The sequence below is a fragment of the Canis aureus genome, chromosome 30 (genome assembly GCF_053574225.1).
Source record: "Canis aureus isolate CA01 chromosome 30, VMU_Caureus_v.1.0, whole genome shotgun sequence".
Lineage (NCBI taxonomy): Eukaryota > Metazoa > Chordata > Mammalia > Carnivora > Canidae > Canis > Canis aureus.
In genome coordinates this window covers 18186395-18203485 of record NC_135640.1, presented here as the reverse complement: position 1 = coordinate 18203485, position 17091 = coordinate 18186395, and the positions used below count along the sequence as shown (strand labels likewise).

The 17091-nt window shown below is 35.4% G+C and overlaps 1 long non-coding RNA gene across 5 annotated transcripts in view; it reads right to left on the bottom strand.

Moving 5' to 3' along the window:
* The window catches only part of LOC144301758 (uncharacterized), a 580647-nt gene that overhangs the window by 66321 nt on the left and 497235 nt on the right, over nucleotides 1–17091 (bottom strand). For 3 of the 5 annotated variants that reach the window (XR_013368542.1, XR_013368543.1, XR_013368547.1), the window contains one exon: nucleotides 10109–10187. This is a non-coding gene — a long non-coding RNA (uncharacterized LOC144301758). Of the gene's footprint in view, nucleotides 1–949; nucleotides 7429–10108; nucleotides 10188–17091 lie in introns of those variants that run through there. The other 2 variants (XR_013368545.1, XR_013368544.1) reach the window with 2 other exon arrangements.

Sequence of the window (17091 nt, the reverse complement as noted above, 5' to 3'; positions counted from 1 at the left end):
GATTTAGCTAACAGTAGTACTGACATATAAGGATAACTCCTATGTGCTATGAGAAGTACATTTACCTCATCATAGAAATTTAATTTGAAATGTGGAATAAACCAATAATAGTATAAAAATGTTTTATAATTGTATCTGAATCTGAGAATTAGCATAATCATTTATTTGCAACATCTGAATTTATCTATTCCTCTCCATCTAGTTCAATAGTTTACATGGTTTCACATTATGGAAATGAGTTGATCAATAAAGAATTGAAACTCTGATATTTTCTTAGTAGAGGACACAATATGCCCTTTCTATGGACTTTTTCCCAGCAGTTCAATGATTGTTTGCTTTAGCATTTTTAGTTTTCTTGCTCTATCTTTATGTAACATTTAAATTGACATGATATTAGAGAGGCAATTTGTGTAATTACAAAGACTTTTCTAATCTCTGGATTTATACTGATATATAATCTTCTCAAGATGAAATAAAAGCCTTTGGTTAGTATGCTGGGTAAGAAGATGTCAATTTTCAATTAAAATCTACTATAAAGTAACCCTACTGAGCATGAACACTGTATTTTGTGTTAATTATTTTAATTTAATTGCTTTTTATTAATCTTAATACTTAAACGATATATCTGCAAGGAATTTTTCAAGAAGCTTTGCAGAAGCTTATCATCACTTCTCTTATCTTGAATTTGATTATAATAAATATGAAATGTAAAAGTATTTTACATTTTACCTTTGCATATTTTTTTAGAAAATTTTCCATTTCCATTTCTTTTTTTTTAAATAGGATTTCTTTTTTTTTTTTTTTTTAAGATTTTATTTATTTATTCACGAAAGAGACATACACACACACAGAGAAAGAGGTGGGGGGCAGAGACACAGGCAGAGGGAGAAGTAGGCTCCATGCAGGGAGCCTGATGTGGGACTCGATCTGGATCCCGGGTCTCCAGGATCACGCCCTGGGCCAAAGGTGGTGCTAAACCAGTGAGCCCACCTGGGCAGGCTGCCCTCAATTTCCATTTCTTAAGAATAAAAATATCTTGTTGATGAAAGTTAAGAATTTCAATTTTAAAGCATATCATTAATAGTATTTATTATTTCTGGCACATTTACAATGTTAAATACAGAGGCTTTATTTCATTTATTTCTATGTAAGAAAGAACACAGTATTTCTTCATACCCCACTTTGCCACATGAGGAATATATGTATACATATATATTTAACTGAACTCGAGAAATAATATAAGTTTCCAACCAAGGAATAAATAACACACATGTTGTACTAGAAACAAGAGTTCAGGTTCCATAAATTATTTATCTCTGTATTCCATAGAATACTTACCATAATGTGTGTGTGTATAAACTTAAATTTTTAAATTTAATGTTAATTTAATGTACATACAAAAAACTTAGAACTTAAGTTCTAAGAGAGAATTTAAGTACCCTCACAAAATCTACATTAATGTCATTATGACCACTCTTGGTTACATGCTAGACAGCCTCTACAATGGCCCCAATAATCTCTGCCTCCTAGCCCTCAGCCCTCTGTTACCTGCTTCCCTGAGTAGGTTGGGCTAAATAATTCACTTTTCTTTATTGCTATCCTTTTTTTCCTCCTTCACCGAGGTATAGTTGACAAATAAAAAATGCATATATTTAAGGTGTATAACTTTATGTTTTGATATGCATATGGTGAAGTAATCACTGCAATCAAGCCAATTAACATATTTATCATCTCACATAGTTACTTTTTGTGTATGTATATGCTGAGAACACTAAAGGTCCACCCTCTCAGCAATTTTTTTTTCTCTCAGCAAATTTTAAGAATGTAATGCAGTATTTAACTGTAGTCATATTGTTATACATTAGATCTCCAGAACATCTTCATCTTGCAGAACGCATTTTTTACCCCTTGATCAACATCTTCACATTTTCCCCCTCCACAGCAACTTTGTTGTCACCACCATTCCATTCTGCTTCCATGAATTTGACTGTTTTAGAGGTAACAGGTAGCACTTCCAAGATTAGGTTTTGAAAAAACTATGCCTTCCATCTGCAGTGTTCTCTCTTTCTCATGGCCTGCAGTGCTGGGAGAAATAGGCTGCCATGCTGTCAGCAATCCTTTGGGGGAGGCCTTGGGAGCTCTGTAAACAAATGAGGCCCTCAGTTCAGCAAGGTCTTGAAGCTTTCCAAGAACCACTAGCGTGAGCTTCGAAGCAGATGTTTTGAGTCCCGGTTGAGTTCTGAGATGCAGCCTTGACCTCCAGCTTGACGGCAACCTCACAAGAGACCCTGAGCCAGAGGCACACAGTTAAGATGTGCCCAGATTCCTGACCTACAGAAGCTATAACATAATAAATATTTTGTTGTTTTAAGGTTCTGGGCTTAGGAGTAATCTGTTATGTAGCAGTAGACAACTAATACAATTACCAATAACCTCAACCTCCCTAAACCAAGTAATTTTTCTGATACAAGATTACTAAACTAACTTTCTAGAGGCTGTAGACAAGTGTTGTTTCAAAAATGTAAGATTCAAGGGATCATCTATTCTAAACATTCACACTTAAAAGTATATTTTCCAATATAAATTTGGGAAGTTAGTAAAATGCTAGGAAAAAGCCTCTTTGTAGCACTTGAGATTATTATGGACTATTTCAGAAAAAAATATATTTTCACTGATGTGCAGCTGATTTCAGAGTTGTATCAATGTTTATTTTCAGCTCTATTTTTTTTTTAAAGCTCTGGATCCATGTATATAGCTACCTACTCAACATCTCTACTTGAATGCTTTAACGTTATCTTAAACTTAACGTGTAACTAACATGGTTTTCTTTCTCCAAACCTGCTTGTTTCCTCTCCTAACGATTTGTCTCATCATGCCTCCAATTCTGCACTCCAGAAAGTGGGCAGTTATCTATGACAGTTTTTACTTTAAGGAAGAGACAGGTTAATTTGATGCAACAAATAGTAACTAATTTAGCACAGATTAGGTAACAAAAAAATGCATTTCTCTTTCACATGGTTTCTAAATAAGTGGTCCTGGGTTATGGGGGCAGGCTTGCTATCATCAGTATATGGCTTCCATTTCTGGGTTCAAGGCAGTTTTTCCAATGCTGACCATCTCTCAAAGGAAAGAAAGAAAGGCAGAGGAATAAAACACATGACCAAACAGTAGCATGTATCACTATTGCTCCCATGCCACTGACCTGGGCTTAGTCACAAGAACACATCAAATTGTAAGGGAGTTGTAATCTGAGAACTGTAATGTCTAGCTGATTGGCCATGAGCCTAACTAAAATTTGAATGGGCTAGCAAGGTTTGGGATTAAAAATGTAGATTCTTAGGGCAGACTGGATTTATATCCCACTCACCAATTGTGTGATCTTTCATGAGTTATTCTGCTTCTCTCTGTATTAGATTCCTCATATGGGAAAAGGTGAATGAGCTCTCTGCTTCAGAGAAAGTTATTTGTAAAGTATTTAGAACCGTGCCTGGCACATATAAGTGTTTCTCAGTTAAAATAAGTGTTATTAAACAGGAGATAATGGATATTGGTGAATGGCAAGCACTTACATTTCAATTCCTCTCATTTATTTTCTATATTTAATCTCTCACCAAATTTTGTTGATTTTTCTTAAACTGTCTCTGAGTCCACTGGAACCTTCGTGAATCTATACATTTCCCTTCCTCTACCCTGAATCTGCTCTTCACATTGTAAGAAGATTATTTTCAGACTGAAAGCATGATCATTCTGGTCTCCATCCATCATTCTATTCTCCATGGTTTCTCAACGCTTCTTCCTTTTTAGAATGAAGAAAGGAAAGGAAGGAAGGAGGGATGGAAGGAAGAAAGCTCCTTTTTGTACCCTAAAAATCTCAAAGCTTCTCCTGATTTTTAGAAGGAAGGAAATAGCAAATAGGAGGCATTCAAGATATACTTGTGATGAAGAAATAAATACCTATAAAGAAAATTATGTTATATTAATGATGAAAATTAAAGTATATAAACTGCTGAGAATAGACTTAGTAGTATCTTAATAGACAAGATCCAGAGCTATCTGCTGAGACAAATTGTGCATAATAAATTAAAAAGGACTCAACAAGAACTTTATCTTTAAAGCTGCACTATGACTTTTGAAATATTTCTGTATTAGGCAATGAATCAGTGGTAACTATGAAATATACTCACTATTAGAACAACAAAGCATTTCTTTTTATTTGTATCATTAGAAAATTTATAAGCATATTCAAAGGAGTATAATGAACCCTCATATGCTCATTAGCAGCAACAACAATCATCGTGGTATCTTGTTATATTAATTTTATCCATCTAGTCACCTTTGTGATGGAGTATTTTGAAGCAAGTCTCCAAAAGAATGTTATTTAATTCCTAAATATTTCATTATATTTCTTTAAAATAACAATAAGAGCCTTTTCTTACATAACCTTTGTGGCATTATCACGTGTAAAAAATTTTTCAGTACTCACTTTATGTCTAATACCCAGTTCATATTCAGATTTCCTCTCTTGTCTAAATTTCTTTTTTTTACAGTTGAGGAGCAAAACAAAGTTTTATTCATTTGTATTTGGTCATTATGGAATTATAAATGATTAAAAATGAAAAAAGTTTATATTCAGGAATAGATTTCATTACTTGTGACTCCCTATCCTAGCACATTGCTAAGAATATATAGATTTTGAATAGGGACACTTACTTGATTTTAGTAACCACAAGCATGGTAAAATAAAAATTACAAATTTCTGAAATACTTCCCACTAAGAAGAGGTATTTGTGTCCTCTCCCCTTGAATCTTTGACAAATTCAATATGGCAGAAATGATGGTGTGCCACTTTAGGGGAGCCTTAAGAAATTGGAAGCTCCTAGCTTTTGTCTCCTAGACCACTTTCTTTTCAAAACACAAGCTACCATGGAGGAAAGCTGACTGCCCTGAGGCCACCATTATGGGGAGGCTATGCTTGGGTGGTGTACTTCCAACTGAACCCATAATCCAGCCGTCCCACTCAAGACACCAGATATCTTGGACTATTTGGGCTGCTATGACAGACTACCATAGAACAAGTGCCTTAGAAACAACCAAAATTTATTTCCCACAGTTCTGGAAGCTGGAAATTCCAAGATCATGTGACAAGTAGATTCAGTGCCTGGCCAGGATCCACTTCCTGGTTTATAGACAGCCATTTGCTCACTGTTCTCATGTAGTAGAAGGGGCAAAGGAGCTTTCCGGGGTCTTTTTTATGACCCCGCACTGATCTCATTCATGAGGCCCTCATGCTTATAACCTAATTACTTCCCAAATACCTCATCTCCAAATACCATAATATTGAAGGTTAGGATTTCAATATCTGAATTTTGAAAGGGCATACACATCCAGTTTCTGGCACTAGACATGTGGCTGAAGCTGTCCTGTACCCTCCAGACAAGCCCATCTGCCGGCTGAATAGCACTGGGTAACCTTAGTCAACGCCATATGTAACAGAAGAATCACTCAGCTGAGCATTGACTAAATGCTTGGCTCACAAATTGTAAAGTATTATAAAATGATTGTTGTTTTAAGCTGCAAAGTTTCAGAGTTATTTGTTAAGTAGCAATAGCTAAGAGGAACCTAATAGAAAACGAGCTTTTCTTAGAACTATCCTGAAACCTCTAATTATTATATAGTAATAGTAGGTTGAAATTCACCTCAATTTGCTAAACATGTTTAGTAGAACCCACTAATACAAGATTATAATCATTTAGCTCTTCCATTGTTTCCCCTCTAGAAAAATCTCTCCCAAACCCTTATTGTAGGGTACATTGATGGCAAATTTCGTTAACTATATCTTTTGCCTATAGGTTTGCCTACAGGTTTCCCTCTTTGTTTCCAAATTAAATATAGCTGTATTTTGAATAGACATATAAGTGAATACCTTGTAAAAATGTCCACCCAGATGATGGCCAGAGAAAGGAGGAAATTAAATAAAACCTAGAGAGATGAAAATGTCTAGAAGTTAACTTATAATAGACTGCTTTATGCTATTTTAAAGCCCTAAAATGGGCTTCTACTTGCCTCAACTTCCAAAGTTTAACCAGTTTCATCTTATGAATTTTTTTTATCTTTGAGGAAAAATTATTCTAAAACTTGAATGTTTTTAATATTTTTTCCAGTGAAGAACTAAATTCTACTTGAAGGATACCAAAGTGTTAAAAGTTGAAAACTAGTTAAGTCAAAGATTTTTCATGGAGTTTTATTCAGGAAGTGAGATTTCAAAGCAACTAGATTCTTTGCAGTATCTAAGTCTGTGTATTGTGCTTCACTGACAAGATGCTCTGGTACCCTTAAGAATTCTCTGATGCTCATCCAAACAGACGGTTCACTTCAATATCTCTTGAAATCCGAGTATTTATAAAACTTTCCTTCCTAATTGTCCCTCATAAATGTATTTTTTTCCACACAATCACCAAAATTAACCCCTGAATAATCATGGAGATTTCTTTCTCAGTGGCATAAATGAACCTAATGTTTAATATTTCTGAGAGCAAACTAAATTTTTTGAGTTATAAGTATATTGTAAGTTTTTATCTTATGATACTCATTCATAAAGTATGCTTTTTATTTTTTTAAATCTCTTCGGTTCTCTTCCACTACTTCCTGAAATTCTAATAGCTTTTTTTGGTCATTTCTTTGCATTTTAAACAACTTCATTTATGAATCTAGTGACCAAGCATAGGGCCTGTAACCAAAGTACACAGTATCTGGTTCTCTTTCAGACAGACAAGAAAGTATTTCTCTTTGGAATGATCAAAGGCCCAGGACAGTTGGCAACTTTCAAAGCATGATTATGGGTTAAACATTATCCTGTTCTTTCTAAGGCCAACTGCTGAAAGAATTCTTTGGCTAAGAAAGAGTCTCACTTTTTTTGGATGGGGTTTATGTTTTAATTTTATTTATCTGGACAGTTATAAAATGCGATTCTTTCTTGTGGTTCACAAATAATAATTTCCAATATATATGTCAATGGTAGAATGAAAACATTAAAACTTATAGTACATTTTCCAGGAACCAAATAGCTGGCATCCTGCTAAGGTATCCACAGTTAGAAACCGCAACTGAAAGGTCTGTGGTGATTCCTAACCCACAGCAAGTGCTAGCAGGTTTTCCATGCTGTGTCTCTCCTGAAAGACACATCTAGGCACTCCATAATTATAAATTGTTGCCTCCCTTCTAACAAAAGTATCTGGAAAGCACCAGGATACCACCTACAGCAAAAATAGTCACCCATCTAATTTCTATGAAAAACAAAACAAAACCTCCTAGTAAACTTCTTAAATGAGTTAGTTATATTTCGTCTTCAATAGGTAGATGACTTTCCTCTTCTCTTAGCTTTCTGGTAATATTTTACATCCTTTCAGGAATCAGGGACACATTTATGCCCTAGGAAAAAGAAAAAAAGCACCCCATATTTAATTCTAATTTAGCTCGGTTTTTTGCTTAAATTTTTTTTGAAAAAAAAAATAGAGAATAAAAGTAAGTAGGCCTGGAATTATTATGCTACTGAAATTCATTTACAGTGGCTAGATAGCATTTAAGTCACTTTGTGTCTGCTAAGAAAAATTAGAATTATTAAGCAACTAAGGCATTTTGAAGGGCATCTGGGTGCCTCAGTTAGTTAAGCATCTGATTCTTGATTTCTACTCAGGTCATGATCTCAGTCATAAGATCAAGCCCCATATCAGGCTCCCTTCTCAGAGGGGAGTTGGCTTGACATTCTCTCTCTCTCTCTCTCTCTCCCTGTGCCTGCCCCCCTCATGCTCACACGTGTGCTCATGCTCTCTCTCAAATAAATAAACTAATTAAAAAAAAAAGCATTTTGGTCAAGTAGCAAAATTTATCTTGTTCTATTATATGCAAGGCCTAGGCTTTGAAACTATAGAAGCAACTTCCAGTTATAAAATAAATAACTTATGAGAATGAAAAGTACAGCAGAGGGAGTATGGTTAATTGTATTATAATAACATTGTATAGATATGAGGATAACCACACTTATGCTGAGCACTGTGTAATGCATAAAATTGTTGATTCACTATGTTGTACACTTGAAGCTAACATAACGTGGTATGTCAACAAAACTTCAATTAAAAAAACATAAAATAGTCTATGGTCTTGATATATTTTAGAAGAGAAAAATCTCTATAGATGATAGTACATAGAAGAGGTCTTACATCGTTGACCAGCTCTCAAAGAGAAGAGTAGAAGAAAGCAGAGACATCAGTTGCATTTAACTTGGATTTATGTCTTTGGAGTCAGAATGGCTTGAAATCAAATCCTGGGTAAGCCCATAGCAGCTGGTATTGCCTTGAGGCCTGTTACTTAATTTCTCTAAGCCTCTCTTTACCTCTATAATGGGGATCAAAGAACACATTTCTCGGGGTGACTGTGAATATTATATTACTGGAGTAAAACAAATTCTGAACAACATGTTTTATATTACTTAACTAGGAGTTTAAGTTGTATAAACCTTATTTTACTGAACTGGAACTGACAACACCTTAGTAAAAATTTAATAGCTAACATCAGAATGGGAGTGTCCTTAAAGTAACATTTCCCCAAGTAGAACTTTTGATTAGCTTAAATTGTCAAATTATTGAAAAATATACAGTTGGCTTATACTAAAATTTAAAACCAAAACCTGAAAAAAAAATGTTTCAAGGTGATTGAGCTTTATCTGCTGGTTTAGAGGGGCAATTTACAACTACCACAGAGTGCTAAATTGGAGACATAGGTAAGCAGTGCCTAGTGCATGCCAATGACAGATGTTTGTAATCAAACTAAGCTAAGTGCAACTTTCTGAATTTCCTGGATTTATGTTATTTGAAAAAAAAAAACCATCATTCTGAGACCTTGTTAAATGTGGATTTATTTGGAGTGATATGAAAGGGCTAACAAAATGTAACTATACTGTTGCAATTTGAATGTTATAGCTCAATTGTGCCTGGGTCTTTTGTATATTGGTACTTAAAATTGCAAGTAATATTGTAAACTTTTTATAGAATATATAAAACATTGTTCTACATAATCTTTAGGGGTGAGTGTTTCCAATTGTCTGATACGTTTCTTCTTGATTATTCTTAAACTAAACTTGTTGCACTTCAACCTCAGTTATAAGATTAGTTAAAACAGAAGGTATTAAATATCATTGTCTTTATGTTCAAGCTCCTCTAAAGGATTACAATTCAATACTGGAACATCCTATGATAAAACAATATTAATAAGAACAACAACAGGAGAAGCAAAATATAAAGAAATAGTGGACTCGATTTATAAAATAAGTTTCTTTGTATTCAGTATGCTACCTTGCAATGGAAAGTGGCTGGGAGTGTTTTTTTTTAGGGAGCTTGTTCCGACTAGAATAATGATAGCTAGCAGATTTATCTGGTCTTTCACCTAGGAATCACTCCATGTTCCTTTAGCCATTGGTCAAAAAGAAATAGTATATAACTATTACTCAGTAATAGCATATTCTACCCATGTATCCTTATCTATTTTTTTTTTATCTTTTAAAGAATTTGTTCATTAATGAGAGACACAGAGAGAGTAGAGAGAAGACAGAAACAGAGAGAAAAGCAGGCTGCTTTGCAGGGAGCCCAATGCAGGACTCGATCCCAGGAGTCCAGGATCACGCCCTGGGCTAAAGGCAGGGGCTTAATCGCTGAGCCACCCAGGTGTCCCCATGTATCCTTATCTAATTATAATCCTTATTATTGCACTACTTTTTCCCAAAGCTAGGGGGGATAAGAAGCAGGGAAAGAGGGGGAGGATGACTAATGAACCGTAGGAGTTTCTTTATGGTTTACTTAAATAAAATATAATCGTATACCCCCCCAAATTAAAGTTTCTACATCTTTGGGAAACACTGTCATTGAAACATATGGATTAGAGTGACAATATATATAGCATGGGAAATAGAAAAAAAAAATCACTGATATAAAAAAGATGAGGATAAAATTTTAAATCTCATTAGGAGAAGAAAGCAAATGACATAGAGAAATATCAGCTTATGACTTTAAAAATTATTATCAAATAAAGCACACTGCTTCTAGATTTACCAACTTACCAATTAAGCACCAAGATGTTGGTCTATTGCATACCACTCTCCTGAAAGGTGTAGATTTTTTTAAAAAAAGTGATACCTGCTAAAAACAAAAAAGAGATCAGTCTAAAATGGATTTCCAAACATTGTAGAGCTCTAATGGTGATAAGTTGAATGTCAAAAGTTTGATTTTGGCCAAAAGGAAATATATTTTTTAAGCTTTGATTTGATAAATCAAATCATGATTGAGTCAACATTAAGCACATAAAACGTAGTTGTAATATAAGGAAAAAATGAGTAATGAAATGTGTACATATTTTTGAATTTCAAAATAAGTAGTAATGTTCAACTACAAAGGTGGTCTTTTTATAAATTATATTCATATCTGTCTATAAAGTAAGATACAAATTTATCTGCATCTGTGTAAGGATAGATGTTGGGAAAAGTGAATAAGCAAACTACTTCCAGAAAATGTAGAAAATCAAGTTAGGAAATGATCACCACTAGTGGTCACGCGTAATAATCAGTTGGGAAATGTGTCCAACCATGTGTAGCAAGGTGATGAATTGGCAGTTTTAGGAAGATGGTGCCTGCATAGACTATAATTAATCCACTATCCTCAAAGATGAAACTCCTGAATAAACACAATTATTACAGAGAGATGTTAAGGGAGTTAAATAATGAACTGAAGTGGGCATCATTTGAGCAGCTGTTGCTAAGTGTGGCAGTGACAAAAGGAGGCAGTAGAGAAAGAACCAGGGGCATGAATGGAGAGAGAAGGGAGGGGCTACTAGATCTCCGGAAAGTATGAAAGTGGAATTCACACTAGTTACTCAGTGACCTTGGAAAGATTTTGGGCTCCCAAGTCAGTCATGAAAAGAAATCAAAGTAGATGCTGCTTCCATGCTTTTGTCTGGTTGGTAGGGAGTATAGCTCACTATATGAGGTATGAGTGTGAAATAATCTTCATGGTAGAATTGATTTGCTAACAGTGGCTTGGAATTTTGCAAGTATTTGATGCTTAGAAAAACATGGAGGAGGGTCAATGAGGTATTATTTATAAAACATTTACCTATTTGCCTCAATCCTAGAACATACTAGACAATTAATGTTTAGTTCCTTTCCCTTTTATATATGTATAAATAAATAAATATATATATATATAGGTTATGTATATATGTTCAGTTATATACATATTTAGTTATATATGTGTATATACCTATATTTAGTTATATACACATACATGCATATGTGTATATATATATATTTAGTTCTAAGCAAGTCATCTAATCTTATGATCCCTAAATTTTCCTCATCTACAGAGTATTTATTTATGGTGCCTTTTCTGGGAATGAAATATGTGGCAATTCTTGAGTCACCTATACTGTAATTAGAAATCATGAGTGAAAGCACTTTGTGTTCCACCCAGGAAAGATTCACTTTAAAGTTAGCATTGCTTCTATTGTATCTTTAAAGTGTCTTCTCGCCTCTGCAGGATTTTATATAATCCAAAGTGCAAGCAAAAAGGAAAAATAATGACCTAACCAGCAAAATAGCATTTAAGCTTAGCTCCATTTCATTACATTAAGGATTCTCTAAGAATAACAGACACCACAATAGTACAAAACTACCTCGACATTAAGAGATAATACAATATTCATTACCCTAGCTAAAATAATGCATAATAGACGCATTCAGCACTTTCTGTACTGGTTCACTTTCAATTTGGCTTATGGCTTTCGAACCATTGTTTATGTAAGTATACCAACTTCGAGGGAGATAATACATATTATTAAATCATTATCAGTGTATCAGTGTAAGTCATGCTCATTTGAAAGGTCTAGTAGTGTTAGGCTTAGACATCTCAATTAAATTAACTATTTTGAGTTCTATTTTATAGCATAGTAATTATTTGAAATTTCAAAAACTAAAACAAAATTAGTTTTATTTTAAATTACCCTTCTACTTTAAAAACAAAGAAACCAATTGGGGAAATTTCTATTATCAACGTCCTTTGGCTCACTGGTTGAATAACAACTGGGATCCGGCTCTATTCAGATACAATGTCATCTGATATGAAACATAAGGGAAAAAAAAAACCCTCCAAATGATTTGATCCTTACTTCTCTCCCTAACATACCAAAAGAAAGCAAGCCACAATAGAATAAATAGGCACAGTCAAATGCATAAAACATTTTCTTATTTTGCATAAATTGTGTCATTACAGACAGTAAATAATAACTCTTTCCTTCCTAAAATTAGAAAACTAGAGAATGAACTTCCATAGCTTTTATAATTGTCACTTACAAAATACATTTCTTAGGTGACTACACAAATTCTGACTCTTTAAATTGTTTTGAATGGGTTCTGAAATATCAAATATATCTAGATCTAGGTCCTATCTCTCAGCTGGGGAGAATAAAGAGGACAATAATACAGGCTTTCTGTTCTGAATTTGATGTAGCCCACACTTTATCTGAGCATTGCATAGTGAAACGGAAGCAAAGAAGTGAATTAAGATAAAGAGAATGTTCTACATCTTAGCCATGCTGGCAGGATAAGTGAGAATATAAATGGAAATGTTGGTGATTTTGACAACCAACAGTGCTTAGGAAAAAGAACCAGGAGGAGGGTACAAAGCAATTGAGATCAGCCATTTCAGGACCCAAATCTATGACTCTGGGCTCTTTCTCTATGCTTAACCCAGGGCATTTTGCTAGGGTTATTGTAGCTCCTTTTTAAAGTATCATTAAATCTGACTAGAGCTAGGACAATTAAAATTTTTGAAAATATATGGAATTTAATATTCAGTGACAGCTTGGAGAGTGTATTGTGCTCAATTTATGAAAAAAGGAAGGTGAAATTTAGAGAATATAGCATAATGGAGAAAAAGAAATTTAAGTGAAAATGGACAAATAACAGGTTTAGTCAGTGTTCTAGTGTCAGAATGAATTTGATTCTAAAAGTGGCAAGATTTTACTGTCCATTCAAAATTTATGGACAAAAATATAGTCATATAAATAATGTTTCAAGGAAAGGATAGTAGATGATATGTATGTATGTTTAAATAAAACACTGAATACTAAAAAAAAAAAAAAACACTGAATACTGGCAAGATTATATTTGATTCTAAATTTTTATTCAAAAATTTTCTTTCTTTTATTGCAAAATTAATATCAGGCCCTGGACTTCCACAAAGACTGTTTATTTTTTTTTCAGGAAACCTCAGATTCATGACTGCTAATATGGCATATAATTGTCCATGTAAAATGGAATAAAGCATTATTGAAATGTTTAAGTGGTCCCTCAGAAGCTTAATGAGAAATACTGCTTCGCTGATAATGTGAAAGAATAGAAGTTCAAAACTCTTGGCTGAATTCAATTGAATCTCAGCGAAAGCGTTTGTTGGACAATCTCATTTATCTGCTTAAGTGATTCCTTTTTTGCATACTGACCTTTATATTCATGACTCAGCAAAATGGAACATGACAAAATGGCATTGGCTTCTAGAGTTCGTTTTTCAGTTTCCAAACCTCAAATATTAAATCGATGAATGCTCTGGCCCATTGCAAGGCATTGCATTTCAGAGACAATTTATGAAAATCCATTTTGTGTCTAACAGGTAAGTTTTCACCTAAATTAAACATTCTTTGGAAGATCTTATACTATGCACTAAAAAAACAAATGTGTGAAAAAATTATTTCCTAAAAGAGAATTGGGGTAGCACTCTTTATTAGCACAATGTTTATTTAGGTCATTTAATAAAATGATCAGGATAACATTGTATTTTGCTTCTGTATTCGCAACGTTCTGTAGAAAAGCAAAGTTATATGAATATGTATATATAAATGCATATGTAATATATATACACACATGAAGTGTATATATACATATATACACATACAATATACATATATCCACATACATACATACATAGATGACGGTAGATAGATTACAGACAGATAGGAGTTCTCTTTAGGTGATTTTTATTGGATGTATTCTTTTTTAAAAATAACAGATGGTGCTTCTGTCTATATACAGTGTTAGGATGATGGAGAAATCTTAAAGTTATCTAGTGTATCATCACCTACCAGCATTATACCATTTATCCCAGGTAGTTAGCTACAATATCATAGACTATGAGAGTTGAAAATATTCCTTGAGCCCTTTTCTGCTATCTAAACTGTAACATTCTGAACAAAGTTTAATCAAGCCTCTGTTTGAGCGTATCCAGTTTGTTTTTGAGGAAAATGCTCTGTCCTGTAAATCTAAAGTCCAGGAATCTGAGGTCCCGTCTTCAAGCCCCCAGCCTTTGGCACTTTTCCTCCTCTGTAGAAAGAGTGTGCTGGAGAGACAATTACTAAGATCTTGTCTGACTCAGATTTTATGAATATCTCACTCTCTGAGAGCCAGGGAATCTATTCAAACCCTGTACTATTCTTGCTGTTAGAAGGGTATTCCCTGCATTCAGCTAAAATTTAGCCCTGTGTCATTTCAGCATCCATTGTCTGAGTTATCCTTAGTCTTCAGAGTCTCACTTAGAATCTAAATCCTTACACTACTCAGGAACAAGTTCTAAATTCTAAAACTCTTAAAGAGCCAGGGCATTCTTATCTATGTGTAACAATACTCTTTTGATGAAAGTGAAGCCAATCTTTGGCTCTCTTCTTAAAGAAGCTAAAACAAAAGAGGCCATCAAATACACTCTCTGCTGGATTACACAAACTATTATGTATGATGGAGTAGACCCCCATCAGTAGGCATGGAGATCACCTGGAATGTCCAGATGGTTCCTCAGAATGGGGGTTTTCAAAAGACCATTGCTAGACATATGTGTCTGGTTAGAATGTTTAACCTTCATGGTCTTTAATCATGTAGCATTATGTGAAATGCCACTGGCTGAATGGCTTGATGGAGTGTTTTGAGATTGTAGAGTTTCCAATCTCTTGACTGCCACCAGAGGCCCTGCAGCCACTGGGGGTGTGATCCCTGCAGTCTGAATGCCTCACTATTGGTCTCTGAGAAAAGAGGGCAGATGGGAGTCAGCCTTCACATTGTGTAGCATGGGCATAGGAGTGCTGTGATCAAACAAATGAATGAGAGAGAGAGGGAGAGAGGAAGAGAGAGAGGGAGGGAGGGAGAGAGAGAGAGAGAGAACGGGGGAGGGGGAGACGTTGATCCACTGCTGGGGTGGATGAGGGAATACCTGAAGTGCTGTGGTTCTATTCCAGTTCTTCCCTAATTGTTGATCATCTCAAAGATATTCTCCCCCCCCCAAAAAAAATTAAATTCATTTCTAGAAGATCCTCTTTGGAATTTTTAATTCTCTGAGGGCAAATACATCATCTGTTATAGAAATTTATTACATACCACAAGTACTGATGAAACCAATGAGGATCAAAGTCACAGCTGATGATTTTCAGAGCAGCTGAAGTGAATGGGAACTGGTTTCACTGCGGAAGACCTTTGCATCGGTCTGTACTGACCTCGAGGGCTGACTCCGCCACTATTAGCTGGAGCAAGAATCTGAACTCCTCTGAACTTCAGTATTCTCAGCTGTGGGTCTGGAATAATTTCAGGGTTGGGGTGAGAATGAGATAGGCCAGGGATAGGGCTTATCATGGTGCGTCACACTTGGTCAACTCATGACGAGTAGTAGCTATTATTAATTGTTTATTAGGATTCTAACGATCATATTATCCTTGTGAGAAATGGTAATGCTTTAGCAGCAGAGCTTGACCTATGACCCCCTCGTGTGTGTAAATGCCTTGTCCTCTATGTGGCGAGGACTTACACCATTTCAGCACTCATCTACCTATCCGACTTATAGTTCAGGCTTGATAGTTTTTCCGTTTCCATTTTGTTTCGTTTTGTTTTTTTGTTTTTTTAATATTGGTTACCGGGCCTTGCTGTGATCCTTCTGAAGAGCACTGAAAAGTTTGATGGCAACATCTCTTGCTTGCTTTTCAGGGTCCTAATTCTGTCCAAATAGAAGCATATGAGCTCTCTTTTTCATTTCTTGGGGGTCAGCATCTTTGTTGTTGTTGCTGAAACTCTGGAAAGGACCGATACGTGGGACTGTGCTAGCCAATTTGGCAGCGTGCTTTTTCAGCCCACTTGGCTGTGCACAATATTCTGTCTGAGTTTGGGAAGATCTGTCTGCTTTTTCCTTTGTAGAGAGGCTATGAGGAATGAGGCAATGGATTTGTCTTATACAACAGGCTGGAAAAATAGGCCGTGGCCTAACAAATAATGAGAGTTGCATGGCCTCCTTCCAGGGAGCTCCTGGCTGGAGACTGGAGGACAGGTTGAGACGCCTTCTGATAGATTTTGCACTAATTGCCCTCTTTCCTGAAAGAAGTCCTGTTTCAAATAACAGGTGGGGGAGTTAGGGGAGGTGTGGCTTATTCTATAGTATGAGATCCTTTTAAGAAAAATCGTATTATGCAGATTTAGAGGTCTCAGGTCAAATCATATATCCCAAAGCATAGCAGTAAACCAGGTGATCCTCCAAATAATGGCAGTGAGGGGAGCTAAGGGACAGGTTTGATCTAGCCTCAGATGCCCCTTATTTGAGACTGCCCTAAACTATTTCCTTGTCCCACGTCCTCAAAAGACCATCCCCTAGCCCTTTTTGCTATATTGATCTATGCAAAGCCCTTCAAGTCCTCCTTGGGTTGGCCTGTTCCAGATTACTTGTTGTATTTTTCTTGTTTTTTGATCAGGGGGGAAGCCATATCACACCGTCATTTTAATTACCTCTTCAATGATGACCAAGTGATGTCTTTCCTGTCAGGCACACTTGGTCTTCTTTTTTTTTTTGGATTCAAGGAATGGGAGAGGCTGAGGTGTCATCAATCTCCAGAGGCAGCTGATCTGACTCAGCATCTGCACCAGAAAATATTGCTCTGAAAAAGATGCAGTGCCCGCATCACTGCTAACACCTAGAGCTTCTGCACGCTCGCTGTGCGGTGTTCACTTAACTCCTTGACCACCTGCATTGGTTA